Genomic DNA, 17,434 nt, shown 5'->3' with positions numbered 1-17,434 from the left:
TGATACTGGCTCTAAGCCAATACCTATCATGTTCAGGTCAAAACCGCAATAACCACTTCGTTCTCTCAGTTAACCTTGAAGAACCATTAAATGACATTGAACTATTGATTATATTTGTAACTAATAAAATTTTAAAAAAGAAAATAAACGCATCAGAAAATAAATTCTCAAAATGTAGTATAGGTAATTTCTTGCATGAGTTGAAATTATTTTTTAAAAAAGATGGTTGTTAGCTTTTTAAAGAATACATTTTTTCAAAATATCTTATATGGAATAGAGTTATGTGAACCAGTAATGCAAGATGCTGCAAAAAACGAAAAGAGGGTAGGCGAAAAAGTGGGTGTTCACAATCTCAAGGTACCACCCTTTACGTCACAACTACGTCATTGGAAGATCAAATCCTGTAGCGTTGGTTATATGAAAATGATCTTGATACTTCGAGAACATTCGTAGTGAAGTAAAGTGTTGGAAGAAGTTCACTTGTTCTGTGTGCCTCAATACGTAAAGGTTTGCAGTTCAGTGCGCGGAGAGAATATAAGTTAGCACAGCGCGCAGTCGCCGACGGGAACGGATTGGTGAAAACAGCGTGTGCGAGACAACACAGAGGAAATCAGTTGACACTCGTCAACGCGTGCCATCGGTAGACCGGCTACCTAATTCCTCAAGACAACTTCCACCAGACAAGGTGAGTATTTATTGAATTAAGTTTTCATTTCTTATTGAATTTTTCAATCTTACGAAATATTTTATGTTAATTACGATTTTTAAGACAAAAAGTTAAATAGAAAGGTTTGATTTTATTCAAAATGCATTCTGGCAACCTTGTCGTGAAATATATCGTACTTCACATACGCGCTTCTCTATTTTCGTGATAATTGTCTCAATCAATTAGATCTGTGACAATTCTTGAGGAAGTTACATCGATAAAAAAATGTTATTTTTACCACTGCAAGCTAATAGAGGAAAGCTTCATGCAGCTTCAGAAAGCTATACATGGACAAGAATTATATAACCTCTCTTCCCTCAATTTCTTATGATAAAATTTATTTGTTTTATTAGTATGGAGTGTGTACCATTACACACATGCATGAAACCCTATGTATATATGCATTAGACCTTATAATACGAGCAAGTCTTGCTTGCTTGTAAACTTTATCACAAAAATGTCTAAACATTTTAATGAAACTTTTCTGAAACTTATCTCCGTAAACGATAAACCGATTTTACGGAAGTTCATTTAATAGCATACTAAGAACAAACCTGGATAGTATCATTTAGGCCTTACGAGTCGTTCTAAGAATTTTAATGAAGTTTAGTCTAAACCTTAAACAATTTAGACAGATTTTAATTTTCTGAAAATTCATTCAGTGACCAATCTAAAAGAATTTTAATGAAATTTGGTTTGGCCTGATTGAAAACGTGTTAGACTTTTTCCGGCTGAAATTTTCTCAGTCACTGCAAAACAATACCGGGACGCTACCTTATATGGACCCAAGCCGCGTCCTTCTACATTCATTTCTTTGGAAATTATGTTCAACAAGGATCATTTCTATCAACACGAAGTGGATGCTACGCAAGGTCCCTTCTGGCAAAAAGAATATTTTTCCCGCATGAAAAGGTAACGCTAACGATTACAAAATGATTAAAAAGCTAGACTGTTCTAACTATAATAAAAGTTTTTTTTTTTTTTTTTAAGTTTGGCTATGCAACACGAAAGTTGTTTCCTTGTCCCTGTTTCTATATTCATTATCATTTGAAAAAAGAATCTGGAGGGGGAAAAGTCATCCCTACCAGGAATGAAAATGTTCTTTTCCGTGGGATGGGTTACATCTCTTATATCCTTCTCGTGAATTCTCAAATTACTGATGGTGCTTTTCTCAATAGCCGCCTCTGAATTAGAGCCAATGAATCTATGTTTGAATGTCGATGGTTGGATTGAAATTTAGCGCCCCTTTCAGCATCTAGACGTAGACCTGCAGCTTAACGTGGGATCCGAATAACGAGAGCTTCCACTGAGAATTCAACCAGGATCTCCCACACCAAAGGCGCGTACGCTAGCAATATATGACCACGATGGAGCTCTGTGTTGAAGAAGTGAGTCTAGAACGCATTTGCAAAAACACCCGTAGTAAATCTTTATTCAAGTAGAATCACTGTGGCTCAGTAATAGAGCGCACAACAGTAGTGTGAAGGAAGGAACCTTGTGGCTATACGGTTAACACTCTTTCAACGCTAAAGATTTGGCTTCGATTCCTGGTGGAAGCTCATATGATTTAGATACCACACTAAGCTTAAGTCAACATATTCTATAGCTTCGGTGCTTCAAAAGGGACATTAAACACCAAACCATGTTGTGAAGGTTTTTTAGTTTTATTCCAGGACATAATGACCTTTGTTCTTCTGCATAGGTCTTCTCGTAGTTTCTTCAATTTTTTCAAATTAATTTTATTCCCGCTGGTTAATCCACCAAATTTTTATAGGAAGATTACTTTTTTTTTTTTTTGTAAAAGGGGCCGGGTTTTTATATACTAAAAACAAATCAAAAGTCTTTCAAAATATGGAAGTATTAATAACTCACAGTACATATAGACGATTTGGATGCCAAATGATCTAAATCCAAAATATAAATTTTTCAGAACAGAGATTTGAAATTCAATATCTCATCATGAACAATTCATATTCCTGTTATGGTGGCAATCAAAACCATAATTGTGTAGTTTATGGTCTAATAATTTGCTGTTTACAAAAATCTTTTTAATTTTTTTTTCATGGAATATTTGATTTTAAATGTTTCTCGTGGAAAATTTCAATTTTGGACTTAGATCACTTGGAGTCCAAGCTGCTATTATTATTATTATTATTATTATTATTATTATTATTATTATTATTATTATTATTATTATTATTATTATTATTATTATTATTATTTGCAGTATGCAAACTTATTAAAACATGGGTGTTGTTAAGTTAGAATTACTGATTGTAGGAAATATATCAATAAACTATTCGTGGAACAACAAAAATTGTTTATGGAAGCCCATTTGTTTGACTTTGCGTTTGTATGCGTATAAATGGTATTTAAGTTGTAATTTAGTATAAACGTATATTTTAACAATTCTAGAAGTCCTCTCCTAAAGAGATTGTTCGTAACTGAATTGCTCTCATCTTCTTAGTCTGGTCAACCGTGTTCGATTCCCGATGAATTCGGATCATACGTTAAGGTTAGGGTTGCCCATTACTCCAAGGACTTGGGTGCAATCCCTTTACATTTATCTTCTCCTGCCAAATGTACCATTCTTCTACACCAAATTTACCACTCTATCACTCGCAAATTTACTTTTATTCCTCCTTATTTACTATTGTTCTCCCACATTCTCATCCTCCAATTTTCCATCATCATTTACTTGCCTAAATCATCGTTTCCCTACGAGGCATAATCGTGGGACGTTAAACTGAAAAATAAATTTTGTTTCATTTATTATTTTCTTTCTCCCCCCAAAAGAAAAATCTCCATTCTCCGGTTTATTGGGTCATTTTCAATGGCGCATAAATAATCTCATGGGCGCAACCTGTGGCCTAAAACTCGTTTATGGATGCCCCTGGTTAAGGTCCTCCTGTCACTAGATGTCACCACTTTTTCTCTATCTTCCTCATGTATTTTGTATAGAGTGATAATGTTCAAAATACCTAATTCAATTAAATTCAAGAGATCGATTCAAACTCTACCACAAAAACAATTGAAATACTAATCAGATTCATTAAAAAAAAAATATTATTCGTGCACTTTTTAATTATTTTATTTTATTCACTATAGAGTGCACTTGATTTTACCGTTTAGAAACTCGCTCCAAACTCGATAAGCAAAGAAAAGAAACAAAAAGAAAGAAAACACTGCACGGATTATTCTCTTTATTGATGCAATTTGTTTTCGGATAAACTTTTAATATTGATCTCTTGAGTGACGTGCTATTTTGATCATGAACATAGCACCTCAGATTAGTCGGTTATCGAGTCACTCTTCATTTACTTTGTTGTATTTGTATTTGCTCTCGTTTTCTTTTAAGGGAGACAGGACCCAGTCATAGGCTGTTTTGTTCAGAGTGTTACTTAATTGTTTGTTTCATGGTTTCGTGTGAAAAGTGTCGTCACTTTGACAAGAGTTGGAGTGGAGGATGTTGTTTTAAGGTCTTTGATGTTGTTGTTCTTCATCTTTGCCTTCTTTCTCTTCTGTCTTCTTGCTTCTTTTTATGGGTAGTTGATTGAAGTTTAATGAAGACGTCAGCATTGGTAGTCGGTCTTAATTGATGGGTGACTTTTGATTGTCGTCTTCTGCGTCTGCCTTGTATGCAGTTGGTTTGCATTTGGCTTCTCGGTTCTTGGAGAAGTGAAGTTTGATTGCTCTTACCAGATTCTTAATTGTCTTTTTTGTGAGAGTTCGTTCAGGAGTCGTTGTTGGTGTTTGTTAATTGATATTTATATAGATTTGACACGTTGTATTCAAATAGTAGGAGGCTCAGGTGGGCAGGTCATGTAGCCAGAATAGAAGAAAGTAGGAACGCTTTCAAATTTTTAATTGGAAGTCCAATCAGAAAACGACCATTAGGAAGATCTAGACACAAATAGGATGACAATATTACGATGGATCTCGTAGAAATAGGAATACAAAGTAGAAACTGGATCCAGTTGGCTAAGGATACAAATCAATACCTACCACAGTTGCTTTTAAGAACGCGGCATTGAACCTCTGGGTTCCATAGAACATAGAGTTAATTAGTTAGTATTCAAATAGTATAGAAACTGTCTCTAGATCAATGATGGAGAACGGGACAAGAAAATTCTCTAAAATAATTTACATATATTGATTGGTAAGAAACTGAGATTAAAGCACAATTTTAAAATTTGTAACATGAACTTGAATTCTAATAATCTTGTTTAGATGTTCTGACTGAAAGCAAGTTCTAGCTCTTTTACGTTAAGGTACAGTCAGAAACGATATTGACTATAGGTTGGAGGTATAAGAAATGATAGCTCCAACCTATACTTAATATTGTTTCTGACTGTACCTAGTAAGCCAGCAAAGCAGAGGGGATAGTCAGTTCTTTTCTCTCCTGGTAGAAATAATATAAATGGAAAACTGGAAATTGAGTATCTGGAGCGATAGAATAGATTGGAGACCTGAGTATAATTATATTTTAATTATACTTCATACATATCACTTGTACTAGTCAATTAATATTCCTACCCATTTTCTCTAGTCTAACTAGTCTAGTGTCTGCCGATGGCAATAACCGAGCGGTCTCTCGGCTTCGAATCTAAAAGCGCAATCTATCGTAGCTTCGAGTCTCACTGAAGAGGGTTGATTCCACACTCAAGATTTCCTACTTCAGGACCTATGGAAATGCCATAGGGAACAGTGTAACTTCAAGAGCTATTTGAAATGTCCAGGATGAAATAGGTGTAAATGTGCTCAGCGTATAACCTCATGCTATAACATTAGGAAAATAAATATGAATAGCGTTTCTTCTCTCTCTTTAATCCTTTCCGTGCGCTGATAGAAGGATGCGTCATCATTTTAAAGATAGGGGAAGCTCCATCAAACATAATTTCTAACAGCATTTTTAAAAGTGAATTTCAAGGCCATGGAAATACAACGAAAGTGAAAAATTAGATAGCGTAATCTTATGTGTTTATGTTTTTTTTTTTCAGAAGTGAGCTTATTTTGCAACAAAAATCAGTCCCAACTTCCTTTTTTAACCGTACTTTGTAAAAGAACTAATAACTATATCAATTTATATCATCTTTGTTAAAGTCCCCTTCTAAAAACCCGTCCTGAAACTGAGCAACATTCCATTGCTATAGCAAACAAGATTCTGGAAGTCCTGAATGTGGACAACACCACTGAAGAACGTGGCTGTTTGTAACTGTCCTCGGAGTTTCTTTGTTTGTGTCCCAGTCTTGTTAGATTAACTAGAATATTTTATAAGATTAATTAGATGATCATGGGGATAAGTGCCCCGGTTGGAGCAAATTATAAACAAGTGACTGAAAACTTGTGTCTGTGATGCACAAGGTTGTGGGTTTCATTCCCGGTAAAACATTGAGCACCATAGTGGCTTATATTTCACTCTGAACTAAAGGTTTAGTCTTATATAGCCTTGCTTCTGACAAAAGGCATAAATACAAATTAACTAATCAGTTCATGTATCACTATTCCTCTAGTATAGAGGGACTCTTACTTCCAAATAGCACCCAATAAAGTATCAAAAAGTTAGATCATCAACAAAAGATACGTAACACTAGGAGAATAATCTGTAAATAAGATAATTGCTATCAACAAAGAAATTGGTCATCCTCTCCTTTCTGTATTCGCTTAGTGGTCTTATGAGCTGTCTTGTTTTAGAGAGCAAATGACTTTCTCACGAGGGCCGGGATTTTTACATACTAAAAGGAAACCAAAAAACTTGTTTCAGAATATGAAAGCATTAATAACTCATCATACATACAGAAATACATACCTATTATTACTATTATTATTATTATTATTATTATTATTATTATTATTATTATTATTATTATTATTATTATTATTATATTAACACATATTTTTTTGCGTTGGGACGTTTCTTCTCTTTGTGATATTTTGCGTAAGGTACGCATATACAGTTGCTTCATTAGCACATTCTTTTAGAAATAATAATATACCATTAATTACTTCGCCAAACGTTTGAAGTTCATACAAATTACATTTTAACCATGTCGGTCCCAGTGTCCCCCACAGGGGACATAAAATATGACGAAATTATTATTTCTTTACAACTTTAAAATCAGAGGGGCAACATTGAAAACTGTTTACAGGGGATGATCCATCTATGATCATCCTGTGTAAACAGTTTTCAATGTTACCAATCTGATTTTAAAGTTGTAAAGAAATAATAATTTCGTCATATTTTATGTCCTCTGTGGGAGACTCCGGGACCGACATGACTAAAGTATATCCACCAAATTTCACCTGAGTTTAAAAAAAAAAAAATACATTTAGCACAAGGCATACATGTACGCATATATCTAGAAAAATATTTCCGTTATATTCTTACAAACTTGTATATTCTTTTCTGAATGGAAGTATTATTTTGAAATATGGCTGCACTTATTCTTTTGTTTCCAGTAGTATTATATGTCATTTTGATTTAGCAAATACGTGAGTAGACAAATAATTAGGAGATATGATTCTGATGTGTGTGATTCCGGTTTGGATTCATCGTGTTAGATGACTTTCGATTATCCATGTTAGATGAATGTTGATTCTCCGTGTTAGGTGAATTTCATTCCCATACAGAATTAAACCTACAGCATAACGATCGTACCATTTTCGTACGTCAGATGGTTGACAGAAGGAGAACTGATCTGCTTATATATATTTCTCTAAAAGCGTTTTACAAAGCCATAGAATAGCTTTGTTTGATGGATTCTAAAATATCGTTAGCATTTAACGGAAAAAGTTATCCAAAGATGATACACATAGCAATCGATAGAACTTGTTGAACTGGACAAAATGATATACATGAGTGTAAAAGTAAATGGTAGTTTTATAAAAAAAAAAAATAATAATAAATAAGGAAAGCTAATTTCTTTGTAAACCTAAAAATTCAAGCTATAGAATATACCATGCCACTTTCTGAGGTGAAATTGATACTGAGATATACCCTCATTGCGACAATTCATGATGAGATTTAACGAGAGATAACCTGACAGTATAATTAACTCTTGTATTCTAATTTATGTTTAACTAAAATCTGTTGTATGAAACTGAAAGTAACTTTGTGACGTAATTAACTCTTGAACTATCCAACCGATCTCGATCAAATTTTCAACATAGATTAGTTTTGGGCCTAGGATTTTTTTTTATCATTTCACTTTGACTGTAGAACTTAGGTGAGGGGAAAGGAGAAGATATATAAAAATAATTAAAACCTAGAAAGTCTTGAACCACCCGATCGATTTCAATCAAATTTTCCATATAGATGAAGGTTCGGGCCTGGAATGGTTTCTATTATTCACTTTGACGGTGCTTCTTAAGAGAGATACTTAAAAATGATCGAAAACGACCGATATTAGTGTCGAATACATAGTTTTCGGGGTCACTGAGATGAACAGTGACACATCTGATGCTCTTTAAATCCAAATTCAGCTCCGCAACTTGGGGGAATATATATAAATGATCGAAAATGACCGATATTAGTGTCGATTACACAGGTTCGGGGTCGCTGAGACGTACAGTGACACTTCTGATGCGGATATAAATCCAAATTCAGCCCCTATTGCTCTTTATGTCCAAAATAAAACGTATTCTCCACGTGCGAAGAACGGGCAATCTGCTAGTATTGTCCAAAGGTAAAACATCTCAGGCAAAAGATCACATCAATCTGACGAAAATTACATGATTGTGGGTACTCCTGTGTAGTTTTCGAGAAAATAGAAAAAAAAAACGACTTTTTGGCGCTAAAGAGTGCAAATAATAATTGAGTTCTTTATTAGATGAAATTTATACTTATTTATGTAGCAAATCTCACTGTTAACTAACAGATTACAACTATTGTTGCTGTTTTTTTTTCCTTCCGGTCACACACAAACTCCTTTACATACATACTACATGTAAATCAGTGTAAAAGAACAAGTTGATATGGTATTATTATGAGAGTTGTTTTGAAGGAATTTTAAGTGGACTTAATGCGTGGACTTGTTCTGTCATTTAATTTCTATAACACTCAATAATATGGGAATATAAATTGTGACTAGAATTCCCTATGAAATGTGAGTTGAGGCTTTTCCGCCCAAAAAAAGGTGTTGTAAAAATGATATCTCTTGTCTCGCAAACTGTATATACAGTATTTATATTGGAGGAGCTCTCTGTGTCACCGCGTATCTCACCACAAAATTTTTGTTTCGTCTCCTTTCGTGGATAATCGTAACAAGCGCGCCATATTCTAGTACTCGATATAAAGAAATGCTAGTTACTGTAACTTTTTTTTTTGCATATTAAACGTGATTAATTTAGATAAGTACACTCATCCCTCGTTCTAATGAACTAAAAGGAAACTTGTTTGTAAGTTCCAACACTAAGTCTGCAGTGATTACTATCTGAAATTACGTCAGGAGAGACAAAGAAATAACTCTGCACTGTAATTTAATCATACACACTATCCAATCTGACAGCATAAAATACCTGGAGATTGTAAATATGCACTATAATATACTAAAATTCAACATTTTTTAGTTTGAAAGTAAGACTTTGAAACGGAATCGGTTCCTCCAGATTTTGTGTTACTTCCAATATCTGTTAAATCAAGGCTCATAAAACAGAGATATTAACGTTAATTATTATTTTCTCATTCTGGAAATGTGGTTATACCAATCAACATTTAACTGACTCAGACTGAAATTCTCAGGGTGCCTTTGAAAAAGAAACTTTTTTTTGGTCTTGCATATAAAATTGCTATCCGAAATCTGAGTATAGACAACCCAAGTCATGTTGATGTAATGTGTGTTGCCTATGCATACGGAAATGACAAAACTGTTATTTTCAAAAGTAGAATCATACAGCAGTTCGATTTTTTAATATTTTTTTTAAAGGCGTTCTTATGGAATACCGAGGTTATGAAGGACATAACGTGGGCTCCAAACCATGGTCAGGTCTTGAATCGGATGCAGATACCGGATGCTCAGTCCACCATACAAGAGCAACTTCCACCGTATAGCCGTTCCGCATCACGTTACCTCTTTGAGAACCGGGTTTCAGAACCATGCCACCAGTCCAAGCGACCATTCAGTAGAAAGAACAGCAATAACAACCTCTTGAACTTCAGTAATCTATTCTGTTATAAGTTTTCGTTCTTTGAATTAAGAATATATACAATGTTAAATAATACCGTACCATAAATTTAATGTGATTCCTTAAATATAATATGAAAACAAAAATTCTAACCAAAGTTCTAACAAGACACATCCTTTCAGAATTATAAACCACCGAAAATGCGAACCACGAATTATAAACCACCGAAACAGGCAGTGTTAGTTGGTTTTCTTAAGAAAATTTCCCTCAACTGACACAAAATTTTCCCTCATTTGTTGAGTGTCCAATTCCTAAGATAGAGTGCCGAACACATTTGTTATTTATTTACTTCTATTTTTTGTTACTTTTCCTTCATTTTTTTAAAAATACAGTCATTCTACAATGGACACAAATTATTCTACTTTGAACACAGGCACACACACACACACACACACACACACAAAACTATTGCTATTATATTGATTTATTTCTGAACAACAACAACAACAACAAAAAATAACATTTATAGTGGTCAATCGATCAGCACGAGAATTTTGCTGGATTTTTAAGTTTTATAGAAAAAATTCCATTTTTCCCATTTTGCTAACTTTACGTAAGAAATTTCCCTAGACTAAGGATATTTCCCTCAAACTACGAACATTGACTATAGGGCTTACCGTAAGTGGTTTAAAGAATTACACAGGAATTAGTATGCGCTCTATCTAAATATCCATCTTACACATATCCAGGCAACGAGTAGTCAATTAGTTCTTAAAAGTGTATTCCTGTTACCCCAACTTACTTTATACAATTCGTTACGCTGGTACAGGAAGATCGAGAAACATGAACATTGGCATTTGTAGTACATTTTTCCCTCTTTTTTCGCCTTATTTTAGCACCTTTTCCCTTCCTTTTGTGTCTACAAAAACTTTCTCTATATATGTTAACCCTGTTGATAAAGAGCTGAGGGGCGTGATAGGAAATATACAGTGAAAGAAAAACCAGGAAGAAGCGAGGGACAACAAATGATGGAAGTCATTAAAACAAACAAACAAAAAAATACTAGGACAAGACAAGGATATTAGCTAAAGACAGTGTTGAATGGAAGTTTCTGAGTTTCAGGCAAATCACTTTCCAATAATTGTAGGATATCTATGATGATTACCCAAAGATTGCCCACGAAACGAGACGAATCGAGAAATAAGGTTTTCTAGTCTAGGTATCGAGAAATAAGTAAATGTTGTAGAAAACTATATTCTCGAAGAATTCTTCCTCGACTCTTTCTATTCTCGAAAACATTGTCTCGTCTCGTCTTCTAATTTATATACAAAATGTGCCCTGATTTCTTTATTAATTTCATCCCGAAGTTATCGGAACCCTCCCGCGTCACAAGAAGTCCACGAAGGGTGTGATATATCAACATTTAAAATATATTTATAGTTGTAGTATATTGTGTAATTGTATAATTACTTGCATATTTTTTAAATGTTGATAAATTCCCTTCATTCTGTTCGTACAATCACTTTATTAATTTATGGTAGTTATAAATTAAGCAGATGTTTTAAAACGGATAGGAGAGAAGAGGATACTTCTAGCCAGCGTCCTTTGGGGGAAGGCCAATTGGATTGGACACATCTTGGGAATAAAATTGTCTTCTTCATATCGCTATAGAAGGAAAGATAGAAGGAAAGCGAGGAATAGGAAGAAGAAGAACACAACTGATCGTTGATTTGAAAAATAGATAAAAATATTGGAAGTTAAATGGAAAAGCTGAAGATCGAGACACTCGGAAGAAACATTTCCAGGCACAAATGAAAAATTTAAAAAAAAGCATCATTAGTCCTAGAACCTTCCAAAAGGCAGAATATAATAATAATAATAATAATAATAATAATAATAATAATAATAATAATAATAATAATAATAATAATAATAATAATAATAGGGGGTGTGGTGGCTCAGTGTAGAGCGTTCAGCTCCGGTGTTTGGGATCCCTGGTTCGATCCCAGCTCGCGCCGTGTGGACTTTGTGGTGGACAAACACCGTGCTCGTGGGTTTGCTCAGGGTTCTCCCGTTTCCTCCCACTTTCTTCATTCCACCATTTCATTCATTTCTCATCTTCACAGTCTCCTTTAGCCTAACCGGCATAACTATGGGACGTCAAACTTAACCATTTCATTTCATTTCAATAATAATAATAATAATAATAATAATAATAATAATAATAATAATAATAATAATAATACAATGAATCAGGAATAATATTACCATGAATCAGGTAATATTAAAATAATATTTGAGGTCTAAGACTTGGGTGAACTAGTGATTCCCACGAGACCTGTGAAATTGCTCGTCTCGTATCGGAAATAAGATCAGAATTGTTACGTTCCTTGTCTCATCTCGAAGTTAAGATGAGATTTCCCATCTCGATTCTTCCTAGGTAGTTAGTTTCTTTTTCGAGACCAGAATATAGACGAGACGAGAAATGTCTTGTCTTTTGGGAAACACTACAATATTTTTAAGCATGAGATGGGACTCGATCTTCAGTCCTGCGAAAGCCTACTTTACATTGACCTTCAGAATATAACCGTAGGAGTAAGAACAAACAAACAAATTACAAGGAAATTAGTTCATTGTAGCCTTCTTCTCGCAAAACATCACATCCTCGTGTATTATAATGATCTCCTTAACATAATAATCATACTAATTATGTCAAGGACTGTGTACTTAATCATAATACCGTTAAAGATGTATATCGTTCATAAATATACAGTAATGCTTCAGTGTAGGAGCTATATCGAGAGGGGTGTAACTGCAACACGCCTTCGTGCTAGCAATCACTTCCAAAAGAGTCAAAGAATCAAACATGTAAAAGACCTTAGTACACACCTTAGCAAACCATTTCAAGGTCCATAAGAAACGAACGTTTTCCATATATATAATGTTGTTACGTCTACGAAGTTCAAGGTCGTCGTTATTTAACAGCGAAAGGTAGTTAGTCACCACAGAACCAAACTTTTGCTGTCAACAATAATTCCCTTGTTGTCACCTTCACACTTTAGAAATTTATTTATTAGTAAGTGCTGTATCCAACCAAGGTGTTCAACCATATAAGAATCGTTAATTTACGTAGTCTCTGAAGATACTATTTATTTTACTGTACAATGATGGAAGTTTTCTTGTTTATTCGTGGAAAATGTACATATTTCGCTCTCGCATGAAGAAATGACAGAAGAGAGTGTAATTGGAAGGGGAGTTCGACAGCGATGTTGTGTCTCTCCAACGATATGTAATATATATCTAGAAGAAATAGTGAAAAAGAGCCTATATAATGAAGACGGCATTTCAGTAGGGGTAGAATGATTAGGTGTATACGGGTTTCCAGATCATATGGCACTTGTTGCGGAATCTAAAGAGAAAATTTGAGGAAGGGTTGTGAAGAATATGGGATTAAAATAAATATCAGAAAGACAACAGCCATGGTGATTGGAACGAAGCGGTTGGTGTCAAATATAGAAGTAGGAGAGAAAAAATAGAACAGGCGACTAGTTCTCGATACCAGGGTAGTATTATTAGTGATGATATTAAGTACGAATGTGAAATAAATGCCAGGATAGGAATTGCGAAACAAGCCTTTAGGAGGAAGGAAAGTCTGTTTTGTGGGACCTTGAGTAAAGAATTGAGAAAAAGACTCATAAAATGCTTCGTATGGAGAATTGTACTATATGGGTGAGAAACATGGACATTACGCAAAAATGATGAAAATCGACTGGAAGCTATTCAAAATGTAGGTGTGGAGAAGAGTTCAGATAATTAGCTCTTTTGAGAGGAAAACGAATAAGAGAGTGTTAGAAATGATGGGGAGAAAAGAACAATAATTTTAGATATTATTTTAACAAGAGGAAAATAAACTGTTTGGAACATTGGCTAAAAAGGAATTATCATGATAGACATGCTAGAGGACATGGTGACAGGAATGTGAGGGTTGGAGCATTCTTTACTTTTTCTAGACGGTATGGGGGGCATTCTTTACTTTTTGCCTTTATTTTTTTTTATATAAAACACTTAAAGGATTTCCTAATTTATTTTGGGAGCTAACCTTGCGCCTCTTCTGCACCACACTAAATTGTGTATTAATGAAATTACAATCATAAATAATGAGTGCTCCGTTTGAACCTACTTTGAACCGACATTTAGTTCTCTAGTTATGGGTGTTTTCGAATTTCCTCGACAAATTTTCGACTGGTGATAGCACCGAAAGGAGGCATTTCTAACACCCAGATTAGTCTATACTTTCTGTTTTGATATTTCCGAACACCCTATAAAAATGGCAGTAACGAACTTAATAAAAATATCGAAGCAAGTATACCAGTCAGTAGTGAAAGTTTGGAAAATTCTTCGTCCATTGTTGGAAGGAAAATTTATTATTTAAACTGACTGGTATCACTGATTTCGTATAAAAATAAACCAAGCATTTGATATTTAAGAGGAATCAGGAGTAGATAGCTAATATGGATTAAGGATTCGATTTAACATGGGCCATAAACACTTTTCATTATATATCTCAATGATGAAATATATCTTAGATATATTTCATCATCTATCATTTTATACCTTTTTCTTTTTTCAAAAAAGCACATAGATCTGAAATGTACAGCGTACTTCGAAAAGGACTTTACAACTTCGTAAACCTATATACGTAAACTAGCAGCGTTCACCCCGCTTCGCTGCGGTCACCCCGGAACGCAATAAACTTTGTTACTTAGATAATTTTTACTTTTTCGCTTTCAAATTGCAGTAAATGTTAACATTATAGCGCCTGTCATTTATGTTAACCCGCCGAGTGACACGGTCATGCGGGTTGCATATAAATACGTTTATTTTTACCTATGATGAACTAACAAAGGATTTGTGGACACCTGAATGGTCAATTATCTCAAGACACTGGTAATTGAAAATTAAAGTGATATGATAAAAACCATCTAGGGTCCAAATCCTAATAACCCCCCAAAAATAAAAGAAATTGGTTCAGCCGTATTAGCGTGATGAGCGGACAAAGGAATTTGTACGTTCTCTTTTATATATATAGAAGATTTATTCAGACTACTTATAGAGCTGATTTTGATGTCGTTTTGTAGACAAATAGATCAAGTTTTGGCTCAAGTAGTGCACAGTAGTGAATAACACCATCCCAAGTGGTAGCAACAGTTGTAACAGAAGTGGCGTCTCCGTGTGTCTGACGATGTCGTAGAACATGTTAGGCAAAGCTTTGTTAACAGTCCTGTTACAAAATCAACCTGACGTGCTTCTAGCGAGTTAGACGTTCTACATACGACATTTGCTTCTCAAATCGTACAGAACAAACATCTATGTCGGAGTGGGGGGAAGTTACTCATGATATGCTGCGGGTTTGATAGGAAATTAACATCAGGTGGAATGTCTGCAAAATTACCAATGGAAGTCACATTGAAACTAACTACCTGTACGGTAAAAAAAAAAAAAAAAAAAAAAAAATCTAATTTGCTACAAAATAACACCGAAACCATGTCTGTAAGTAATCTGAATAAATTTATATGAATTTAGGAAGTTGTGAAGTCCTTTTTGAAGCACTTTGTATAGTGAAAAGTGTTTTCGGCCCATGTCAAATCAAAGTTTCAATCCATACCAGATGTATTCTATAAGAAATAAAAGAAGTGTTAAAAGTTACATAAATTTGAATTTAATATTGAGATATTAATGTTACTAATAATTTTGTGTGGAAGAATTGAGACAATAATAATATGGAAGCATGCCAAAGCCAGACGGTGGACATGAAACTTCGGGGACTTAATACACACATGTACATAAATCTTTTTCATCTATAGTATTCTTTGTGACTTAAGTCCTCTACGGAAGGTCAAACGCTGTGTCCTTTCTCGAGAGAGAGGAATTAGAGTGTATGTGTTTATATGCAGCTTCGACCTAGATCCTTAGTCTTTCTGTGAAGGGGACGGAGCCCGTGGGAAGTGGTCTTTCCCTAAAATGGCTCAGGCGATGCAAATGGAGTCGACAACACCTTAAGTAGCGATCAACCTGCCACACTTCTTTGATTCACGTTTACACTCTGTCATATATTTTCTGCAATACTACGTGTATTTGGCTATATTTTAGAATGTCATTTTTTTTAAAATTTTGTATGACGTCTAGTTATTTTCATTTACAAAGTGAAACTAAAAGAGATGTAAGAGAACTACGTAGGGATGCACACGAGAAGAGACGAGACAGAATTTTTCTGACAAAATTCAAGTCGAGACACAGCTCTTCCAATAGAGAAATATACATTTTTCGAGTTGACATCACTTTTGCAGCACATTTTCGGGACGAGACACCCTCAAATCTTGTCTCGTGCGCATCTCTAGAACTACGATTTTCAATTAAAACGAAATCCCATTATAAGAAGTTTTTGTAAATTTAAGATACATCTTATGAACACATGAGAAAAAATGCCTTGGTACGGGTGTTTTAAAGAAAAATGCCATATTTGTCGGTTTATAATACACATTTTTCTCCTCTTTAATCAGTTCATCAAAATTAAAGTGAAAGGAAGAAAGTGCAAGCAAACACGTAGTAGCTTTTGATTTCTGTAGTGATCTGTGTAGTGTATAGGTTCCTATTTGTATAGTGCACAAATTATTACCTATACAGTGGGTGCGAATAGGGCCTACCCCTCAGTGCTGTTGATCTTCCTACACTCCACTCGTTATCACTGTCTCTGGCTCCCCAATTCGCAGTAAGTCACGAAGCAAATTGCCTTCTGATAACGATACCTACTAAATGGAAGTGAACAGTAAATATAGGAATCATGTTTATGGCATTTATTGTCATTCATGTTTACGCCTATATTGTAAATATATACGCACTTTGGTGGACTAGAGCTTCATGAGTAAATTATTGATTGTAGCTTTGGAAAATTGAATATCGCTAATAAACTCCAACTGACCAAATCAATATATATATTTTAAGAGTATATATATCTGTGTTACATAGTCGAAACTGTAATACAAACATACAGGGTGTTTCAGATAAAACGTCCAGTGCTTATAAATCCGAAACGGCTGAGGATAAAAAGATGAAACAAAAACTGAGATAGGAAAATGTCATAGGGCGCATCACATGGTGTTCTTGTGGTGACCTCCAGGGCCCTCCTTCAAGGGGGCCCAGGGGCCAACTTCAAATTTTCAAATGGGAACATGTATTGAATCATACCTCATTCAATAGTCCTTGAAATACGAAACAACTTTTGTATGAAACAATTTTCGATTTGGGGCACCGTTTTCAAAATGGCCGCAAAAAGTCCTGTATCAGTTTGAAGTTGGCACCTGGGCCCCCTTCAAGGAGTTTCCTGAGGGTCACCACAACAACACCACTTGATATGCTTTATCATCGTTTCTATCTCAGTTTTTGTTTCACCCTGTATATACCCTCTGAAACACCCTGTATATATATATATATATATATATATATATATATATATATATATATATATATATATATATATATATACTCTTAAAATATACAGTATATACTTCTTTGGTCAGTTGGAGTTTTACTAGCAAGCTTCATGAG

General features: G+C 34.5%; 1 protein-coding gene across 2 annotated transcripts in view; it reads left to right on the top strand.

Moving 5' to 3' along the window:
* The first annotated feature begins 438 nt into the window (after positions 1 to 438).
* The window catches only part of LOC145669731 (ciliary microtubule associated protein 1A-like), a 60,353-nt gene continuing 43,357 nt past the window's right edge, over positions 439 to 17,434 (top strand). The window contains exon 1 of one of the 2 annotated variants that reach the window (XM_081738054.1): positions 439 to 685. The gene's annotated coding sequence lies outside the window, so the exon portion shown is untranslated. The remainder of the gene's footprint in view (positions 686 to 17,434) is intronic. The other variant, XM_081738053.1, reaches the window with a different exon arrangement.

Source organism: Thermobia domestica, chromosome 14, assembly GCF_964235325.1.
Source record: "Thermobia domestica chromosome 14, izTheDome1.hap1.1, whole genome shotgun sequence".
NCBI classification, from domain to species: domain Eukaryota; kingdom Metazoa; phylum Arthropoda; class Insecta; order Zygentoma; family Lepismatidae; genus Thermobia; species Thermobia domestica.
The sequence above is the reverse complement of the archived record's forward strand: the minus strand, read 5'-3'. Positions and strand labels throughout refer to the sequence as shown.